The sequence below is a fragment of the Saimiri boliviensis genome, chromosome 9 (assembly GCF_048565385.1).
Source record: "Saimiri boliviensis isolate mSaiBol1 chromosome 9, mSaiBol1.pri, whole genome shotgun sequence".
NCBI lineage: Eukaryota > Metazoa > Chordata > Mammalia > Primates > Cebidae > Saimiri > Saimiri boliviensis.
The window spans coordinates 124,053,022-124,062,926 of record NC_133457.1 but is presented as its reverse complement, the minus strand read 5'-3'; positions in this window follow the sequence as shown (position 1 = coordinate 124,062,926).

The following is a 9,905-nucleotide window of genomic DNA, read 5'->3' as shown; positions in this document are numbered from 1 at the left end:
CGTTACCGCAGCCATCTCCGTGCAGCGGGGCCCTGATTCCCGTTCCGCACCCCTGCATCACGCCTGCGTTTGGAGCCCTCGTCCGCAGCCTCTCTCTGGCACCACTCCCCGGGCACACCTGCATTCCTCCTCTGCAGTGCGTCTTCTTGCACCCTGCTGCAGTCACCAGCGGCCCTCAGGCCCGGAGTAGCTTCTGAACCTTCATCCCTCCTGTGCCTCTTGCCCGGTGGGTGCGCAGACCTGGGTTCTCACCCCGTGTGAGCTGGAAGTGCTGGGAGCCAACACTCCTGCAGCCGCCCTTGAGCCGCGTAGGAAGGCAGCTGAAGAATCGGTGTTTCTCTCCTCGGACGCCGCAGCAAACGGTTGTGAAATGCATTTAATGAAGCCCCAAATGAGGTCCCCTGGGACCTAGGAGGGAGCCCCGATCACAGCAGCGGCCTTGTGCCCACGTCCCTGGTCCTGTCTGTTATCACACAGTCCTGATCTCTGCACGCCTTCCTCTCCACCTCTGCTTTTGGGGAAACTGAGGCTATAGCACTCACTTTTGTTCTATTTATTTTTACTGTGGAAGTTTTCAAATGACGTAACAACACAGTAAAGCCTCCTGTGTCCACGACACTGTGTCCACACCAACGTGGTCAGTCGGGTTTCCTATTCAGCTCCCCTTTCGCTTCCCTTTCTCCCCCCATCTCCCCCCAACTGGGTTATTTTGAAACAAGTCCCTCACACCATTGTATTTCACCCCAAATGTTTCAGTCCCATCTCTGAAAAACTGAGCCTCTATTTCTTAACACAATCTAACAACAATATCAGAGCTAAAACTGATAAAAAGTTCCAACATCAAATATTCACTAAATGCTGAAATGTCCTGCTGGTTAATGTCTATGTGTTTATTTTTGATTGGTTTGCATCGAGATCCAGAAACATCCACAGTGCATGTGGCTGCTCCTTCTCCCATCTCTTCACCTGTGGCACCCTTCCCTTTCCCCTCTTCAGCTCCCGACGTTTACTTATTAAGTCTGGGCCATTCGTCCTGCAGAATTTCCTGCATTCTGGATTTTGCAGAGTAAAACCCCGTGGTGTCATGGAACGTGGTTTCCGTAGTCCCTGTATTTCCCGCAAACTGATTAGCAGGAAATCAGATCTGGAGACCACACTCTGATGCGTGTGTGAGTGTGTGTGTGTGGGGAATGCATCCTCCAGGGAGTGGTGAGAACACACTCTGATGCGTGTGTGAGTGCGTGTGTGTGAGGAATGCGTCCTCCAGGGAGTGGTGAGACCACACTCTGATGCATGTGTGAGTGCGTGTGTGAGGAATGCGTCCTCCAGGGAGTGGTGAGACCACACTCTGATGCATGTGTGAGTGTGTGCGTGTGGGGAATGCGTCCTCCAGGGAGTGGTGAGACCACACTCTGATGCGTGTGTGAGTGTGTGTGTGTGAGGAATGCATCCTCCAGGGAGTGGTGAGACCACACTCTGATGCGTGTGTGAGTGCGCGTGTGAGGAATGCGTCCTCCAGGGAGTGGTGAGACCACACTCTGATGCGTGTGTGAGTGCGCGTGTGTGAGGAATGCGTCCTCCAGGGAGTGGTGAGACCACACTCTGATGCGTGTGTGAGTGTGTGTGTGTGGGGAATGCATCCTCCAGGGAGTGGTGAGACCACACTCTGATGCGTGTGTGAGTGCGTGTGTGAGGAATGCATCCTCCAGGGAGTGGTGAGACCACACTCTGATGCGTGTGTGAGTGCGTGTGTGTGAGGAATGCATCCTCCAGGGAGTGGTGAGACCACACTCTGATGCATGTGTGAGTGTGTGTGTGTGAGGAATGCGTCCTCCAGGGAGTGGTGAGACCACACTCTGATGCGTGTGTGAGTGCGTGTGTGTGGGGAATGCGTCCTCCAGGGAGTGGTGAGACCACACTCTGATGCGTGTGTGAGTGCGTGTGTGTGAGGAATGCATCCTCCAGGGAGTGGTGAGACCACACTCTGATGCGTGTGTGAGTGCGTGTGTGAGGAATGCATCCTCCAGGGAGTGGTGAGACCACACTCTGATGCGTGTGTGAGTGTGTGTGTGTGAGGAATGCATCCTCCAGGGAGTGGTGAGACCACACTCTGATGCGTGTGTGAGTGCGTGTGTGTGGGGAATGCGTCCTCCAGGGAGTGGTGAGACCACACTCTGATGCGTGTGTGAGTGCGTGTGTGTGAGGAATGCATCCTCCAGGGAGTGCTGAGACCACACTCTGATGCGTGTGTGAGTGTGTGTGTGTGAGGAATGCATCCTCCAGGGAGTGGTGAGACCACACTCTGATGCATGTGTGAGTGTGTGTGTGTGAGGAATGCGTCCTCCAGGGAGTGGTGAGACCACACTCTGATGCGTGTGTGAGTGCGTGTGTGTGGGGAATGCGTCCTCCAGGGAGTGGTGAGACCACACTCTGATGCGTGTGTGAGTGCGTGTGTGTGAGGAATGCATCCTCCAGGGAGTGGTGAGACCACACTCTGATGCGTGTGTGAGTGCGTGTGTGAGGAATGCATCCTCCAGGGAGTGGTGAGACCACACTCTGATGCGTGTGTGAGTGTGTGTGTGTGAGGAATGCATCCTCCAGGGAGTGGTGAGACCACACTCTGATGCGTGTGTGAGTGCGTGTGTGTGGGGAATGCGTCCTCCAGGGAGTGGTGAGACCACACTCTGATGCGTGTGTGAGTGCGTGTGTGTGAGGAATGCATCCTCCAGGGAGTGCTGAGACCACACTCTGATGCGTGTGTGAGTGTGTGTGTGTGAGGAATGCATCCTCCAGGGAGTGGCGTTCTCCTAGCAGGGTGTGGCCCAAAGTCATCTGGGGAGGTTCACCTCCACCGAGGTCCACCTTCAGGGAAGGAATCACAGAGTGGGATTTACCCCAAGGCTTACAACGCTGAAGCATCGGGACCAGTGACTGGTGAGGGCTGGAGCCGTTGGGAGCAATAGCGTGTCCTGGCTGGAGAGGGACAGGCAGATTGCAATTGCGACTCATATCCATGACAGCAAGGCCCAAGGAATCTTAGAAGGAAGAGCCTGGACTCCAAGGGCTATCATAATTTATTGTGACATTTTCCAATTTTAAATTAATATTTATTTTTAAGCCTGATTTTGCTTTCCAAAGAAGGCTCCAAAAGTTGTATTATGAGTCGTAGGTCCCACAAAACCTGGATTTGCCCCCACCGAAGAGGGGATGTAGTGGACACTGTCATGCCTATGTTAAAGGGAGTGTGTGTGTGTATGTGTGTGAGTGACTGTGTGAATGTATGTATGTATAGGTCTGTGTGAGCGAGAGTGTGTGAATGTGTGTATAGGTCTGTGTGTGTATGAGAGTGAGTGTGTGAATGTATGTATAGGTCTGTGTGAGTGTGAGAGTGTGTGAAGGTATGATAGGTCTGTGTGTGTTTGAGTGTGTGAATGTGTGTACAGGTCTGTGGTGTGAGGTGTAAATGTATAGGTCTGTGTGTGTGCAAGAGTGTGAATGTGTGTATAGGTCTGTGTGAGAGTGTGTGAATATGTGTATAAGTCTGTGTATGTGTGTGAATGTATGTATAGGTCTGTGTGTGTGTGAGTGTGTAAATGTATGCATAGGTATGTGTGTGAGAAAGCGTGTGAGAATGTGTGTATAGGTGTGCATAAGTGTGTCAATGAATGTATAGGTGTGTGTGAGTGTGAATGTGTATAGGTGAGTGCATGTATGTGTGTGAATGCATATATAGGAGTGTGTGTATAGGTGTGTGTGCAAATGTGTGTATATGAGCATGTGAATGTATGTGTGTGTGAATGTGTGTGTGTGTGAATGTGTGTATAGGGGTGTTTGAATGTGTGTATGCATGTTTGAGTGAGGGTGTGTGTGTGAGAGAGATGGTGTGTGTGTGTGTGTGTGTGTGTGTGAATCAGGAAGGCACGGAGAGCCTGGATCAGGAAGTGGAGTTTGGAGGCAACGATGCCAATGGGGTTTGGGGAAGGAGGGGGTTGGAGGATGCTGTCTATGGAACAGAACTCGGGGTTCTAGCCCCAGGTGGGCCGAGGTTGGCTGTGGCCTGTGTGTGCTTGGATCTTCCTTCTGTGGTCTCCACTTGATGCCCAGGCTGGCCCTGCTGACCTGCCTGTGAGTTTTCAGAAGACAGACCCAGGCTCAGGAAGAACAGAGGCTGAGTCTAGCTCACCCACGTAGAGACAGACGGGTCTGAGAGAGCCACCCAAATTTCCAGGTTTCTCGTTGACCTTACAGAACCCACCCACTCATGCAGCCTGCAGCCCCTTCACTGTCAGAGTGAGGCAGAGGAGAGGGCAAGACAAGAGAGGAGACGGGCAGGGGCAGGCTCACCCCATCTCTTCTCAGCAGGGCAGAGCAATAGTACCAGGATTTCCTCTCTCAAAGGGCTTTCCACCGCATCCCTCATGACGGCCGCAGTCTGCACTTAATCTAGGCCGAGTCCTTTGCAGGTTTTAAATGAGGTTGTGTGAAATACCAATGGGTATCCACCAGCAATAGTGTCATTTGCTTCTGAATATATCAGTGTGCACGCATGCATCTTCAGAAATAGCCTTTTCATTAACTGCAGTGTGTAGTTTAGTAATTTAGAATAAATTGGCTTCCAGTGTATTGGCATGTTTTGGCAGGAAATTTGAAGTAGCGGGGGATGTCTCTTCTCTGCCACATGGTATGATATTCATTACTCAGAACTCATTTTTAATGGGTTCTTCAGAGGGATCTTTGTCAGAAATCTGGCTATAAATAAACATGGGCTTCAGGGGATTAAGGGGAGAGTAAGACTGTCCTTTGCTATGCACCTGGTGGCTGCTAAGCAGTGAGGGAGAGAGTGTGGCAGCCGGGTTGAGGGCGGCTTCCTTCCTTCTTTTTCACCACCTCCTCACCCCAGTGTGCATGGAGGACCCACATGCTCAAGACTTTGAAGTGAAAGGAAGAGGGTACAAAGATCAGTAAGACATGGGTCTTTTTCTGAGGGAGTTTGCATGGAATTCAAATCCATTCTGCAGCTATTAATAAACATGTCTTTTGTGTTAGACTCAGAAGAAACAAATGGTAAACCCAGCCTGGGTTCTCACAAGCTTCCTGTGCAACAGGAGAGGTAGATAGGAAGCTGGAATCAAAAGAGACCCAGTTGAGTCCCATTCATTCATTCATTCATTCATTCTTCAAATAAATGCCTATCACATTCCAGAGGCTGTGGTGGAGGCGCTTACAAAACAGATTTTTTTTTTTTCTGTATTCCCTGTATTTCCTGCAAGCTGATTAGCAGGAAATCAGATCTGGAGACCACACTCTGATGCGTGTGTGAGTGCGTGTGTGTGGGGAATGCGTCTTCCAGGGAGTGGTGAGACCACACTCTGATGCGTGTGTGAGTGCGTGTGTGTGAGGAATGCGTCTTCCAGGGAGTGGCGTTCTCCTAGCAGGGTGTGGCCCAAAGTCATCTAGGGAGGTTCACCTCCACCGAGGTCCACCTTCAGGGAAGGAATCAGAGAGTGGGATTTAAGCATCTGGTGCTTAAAAAACAGGTATCTTCATTTAATCTCTGCACAAGTGGGGAGCAGGGGTGACAGGGGACATTTCCTTCAAGTTCCCTGTGCCTTGTCCTACAGATAATTCTGCTTTCAGGCTCTGGACTCCAGCCAAGCTGGGATTCAAGCCCTTGGAAATGATCTTGCTCTTTTGTTTACCCCTACAAGTGGCCCCTGCAGGCTGGCTGGGGGCTCTTTTCACACCATCCTAGCTGACCCACCTGCAGGTCTCCGCCTCCAGCTCACCTGTGAGAAACCCTAACAGAGCTCAGCCACCCAGGTTTGCCCAGCTCCCCCCACGAGTCACACGGTCTGTGTGTCTCCTCTGTGGTCCCCATCACCTTGACCGATAGCTGTTCAGAGTTTCTTCGTGTCAGTCCAGCCCCAGTGGGAGGGGGCCTGTGTCTGTCTTGCATGCCGCTGTATTCCACTGACAGCGAGGAGGCCATGCCATATTTGTGATATGAATGAATGAGTGAATGAGGTAGTGCAAGCATGAAGGAATGAATGAAAGCGCAGTTGGTGTCACAGAACCCTTAGGGTTCCCGTGTCAGTCTGCCATTTTTGCTTCACAAAAAATGGAAAAAGGGGGCAATATAGATGAATTATTAAGTTGGCTGATGCAGCAGAAATGTGAGTTGGTTTATGAAACAGGCTCCCAACCCCCTTTTTGATGCCATCCGCTGTAGAGACGTGAAGAGGGAATATTAACTTTCTTGCCTCTACCTTAAAGGTTGACCATGTGACAAAGTTCTGGCTTGTAGGAAGTAAGCATAATTCTGCCATGGAATGCCGGGAGAGCTTTTCCTTTCTCTGAAGAACGAGCAGACATATTGTTGGCGTGGTCCCCTTTCCCTGAATATTGATGCGATGGGTGGGGTCATGGCAGCCACCCTGTGATGATGTTCAGCAGATGTCGGAAGCGTCAATGCACGGGAAGGTGAGGGCAGCGCAGGAAGGCTGAATTAACCCGGGTGTCTGATGGCATCTGTGAGAAAGTGTATTTAAAGTGACAGCCACCTCTTGACAACTTACTATATGAAGACACATACTCTTGTTTGTTTTAGCCGTTATTTCTTGGGACTTCTGTTAGTCACAGCTAAAAGTGTTTCCAACCAATACTGCTATCTGGGGGAGTCCCCTGGCATTTTATGTTTTAATTCTGAACCATGTTATAGGTTAATTCGGTACTTGGGTGCTGGGCAGAGATGAAGGCCTTCAGTCCTGTGATCCTTGGTGCACCTCCTGTGGGCAGAGCGGCCTCCGTCCAGCCAGCCTGGGAAGGTTATGGTGCCACTGTAATTGCTGTAATTGATTACTTGTCCTCGATTCATGATTCTCCCTTTTATAACCCTTCTTAGAGAAGCTTACAGCTTTTATTAGGCTGCAGCCAAACACAGACGACCTTGATGAAGCTTCTCTAGCTGGATCCTGGACATTGTGCATGTCTGTGCATGGGAGAGAGAAAGCCGCTTCCCTTAACTGCCGGCGAGCTGACCCCCAAGAAGCTCACCTCAATGCCTCAAGCTTCTCAAACTCACGGGGCTGTGCCAATCCCCCTCCCTGCTGTGCATCGAGGATCCACAGCCCCATGTTCTGTGGGATGCCCTGCCTCCTCACACTCACTGCACAGCTGCTCAAGGCACCACCTGCACAGACTCTAGGCTCTGACTTTCACGTTTTGCAAAGTGCATGCTTTTGTTGAAAATGTCCTATAATCCCCAGGTATGAATGGTGATATCGGCTCCCACAGAAGTCCATAGAAGCTACAGTCCTGTTTATTAGTTTCTGTTTTCAGCGAATAGTTTGTGAGCCTGTGCTGTGAGCCCTGCACAATGGGGAGGAAACTGTAGCTCTCGCCCTCATGGGGCTGTGATGGGGGAGGTGGCCGCTCATCACAAATCCGCATGCATAAGTGTAGAACTGTTAATTAAAACAAATGCCACAGGAAGGGGGTTATGAGGGCCCATAAAAAGGGGGTATACTAGTCAGAAAGGTCAAGGACAGAAAGGTCTCTGAGTAAGGGACATTGCAGCTGAGATCGTCAGAGTTCTCAGCTTCAGTGCTTTTGGCACTGGGCTGGATCATTGCCTGTCGTGGGGAGGGGGGTGGAGGGAAGGGGTTATCCTGTAAACTGTAGGGTGCTACGCAGTCACTTTCTCTGTTTTAACAGCCAAAATGTCTCCTAAAGTTGTAAAACAGCTCTTTTTTATTGTACTTTAGGTTCTGGGGTACATGTGCAGACCTTGCAGGATTGCTGCAAAGGTACACACATGCTATGGAGGTTTGCTGTCTCCATCCCCCTGTCACCTACATCAGGCATTTCTCCCAGTGTTATCCCTCCCCAACCTCCTCATCCCGCCAGTGTACCTACCCTAGTCCCCCACCCCCAACAGACCCCAGTGTGTGATATTCCCCTCCCTGTGCCCATGTGTTCTCATTGTTCGACACCCACCTATAAGTGAGAACATGCGGTGTTTGGTTTTCTGTTCTTTTGTCAGTTTGCTGGGAATGATGTTTTCCAGATTCATCCATGTCCCTACAAAGGACATGTCATCCTTTTCTGTGGCTGCATAGTATTCCATGGTGTATATGTGTCACATTTTCTCTGTCCAGTCTATCATTAATGGGCATTTGGGTTGGTTCTAGGTCGTTGCAATTGTAAACAGTGCCACAGTGAACATACGTGTGCATGTGTCTTTATAACAGAATGATTTATAATCCTTTGGGTATATACTCACTAATGGGATTGCTGGGTCAAATGGAATTTCTATTTTTAGTTCCTTGAGGAATCGCCACACTGTCTTCCACAAAGATAGAACTAATTTACACTCTCACCAACAGTGTAAAAGCATTCTTATTTCTCTGCATCCTCTCCAGCAGCTGTTGTCTCCAGATTTTTAAATAATTGCCATTCTAACTGGCGTGAGCTGGTATCTCAATGTGCTTTTGATTTGCATTTCTCTCTCTCTCTTTTTTTTTTTTTTGTTTGTAGAAAGTGATTTATTTAAAGAGAGAGAGAAACAGGGAAAGGAGAGAGAAAGAAACAGCTAACTCACACTGAGTGAGAGAACCCAGGAGAGGAAAGCAGCTTCCACACTGAGTGGAAGGGAATAGAGAGAGAGTTTAGAAGGGAAAGACAGGTTTCCAGGAGAGAGTGTGGAAGGGGACTCCAGAGGGAAAATCCAAGAGAGAGAAAGATGGCTTCCACAAAGGGAGTGTTCCTGGAAGGGGACCCAAACATGGAGTCCCTGATTTGCATTTCTCTAATGACCAGTGATGATGAGCATTTTTTTGATATGTTTCTTGGCCTCATAAATGTCTTCTTTTGAAAAGTGTCTGTTCATATACTTCACCCGCCTTTGAATGGGTCTGTTTGTTACCATCAGAAAGTTTTTCAAAGGTAAAACCCAGTTTTATTTTTATCCTAATTAACTTTAAAGCATCCCAAAGAGGTGATCACAGTCTTGGTGCTATGTTCTGAGATTATTTGAGGGATGGACCATATGTGGAGTCAGTAAATGACGAGTAATAGAAGAGTTAACTTGAAATATCCAAAACATCACTGCCAAGGCCAATGTCATGGAGTTTTTCCTCTGTTTTCCTTTAGGACTTTTATGGTTTCAGGTGTTACATTTAGGACTTTACTCCATCTTGAGTTGATTTTTGTGCATGTTGGAAGATAAGGGTCCTCTTCCTTCCTTCCTTCCTTCCTTCCTTTCTCTCTCTTTCTTCTTCTCTTTCTTCTTTCTTTCCTTCTTTTTATGTGGATATACAGTTTTCTCAAGGTCATTTATTGGGGAGACTATCCATTCCTCATTATGGTTCTTTAGTGCCTTTGTGGAAAATCAGTTGACCATGTACGATTGGTCTTATTTCTGGGCTATTTGGTACCTTAGTGTTTTGATTACCATAGATTTGTAGCATAATTTGACATAAGAGGTGTCATGTCTCCAGTTTTTCTTCTACATCTTTTTTCTCAAGATAGCTTTGACTATTTAGGGTCTTTTCTGGTTCCATATAAATTTTAGAGGTTTCTTTTTTATTTCAAAATTTCAAAATAAAATTTTGACAAGGATTGCATTAAATCTGTAGATTGCTTTGGATACTATTTACATTTTAACTATATGAATTCTTTCAATCTATTAACACTGGATATCTGTTTATTTGTGTCTTCTTCAATTTTAATCAATGTTTAATAGTTTTTAGTGTACAAATAGTTCACCTCCTTGGTTAAATTTATTTTGAGTAATTTACGCTTTCTGTTGTTACCATAAATTGAATTATTTTATTGATTTGCTTTTCAGATAGGTCATTATTAATGTATAAATATGCAACCGATTTTTATAAGTTGATTTTGTATCC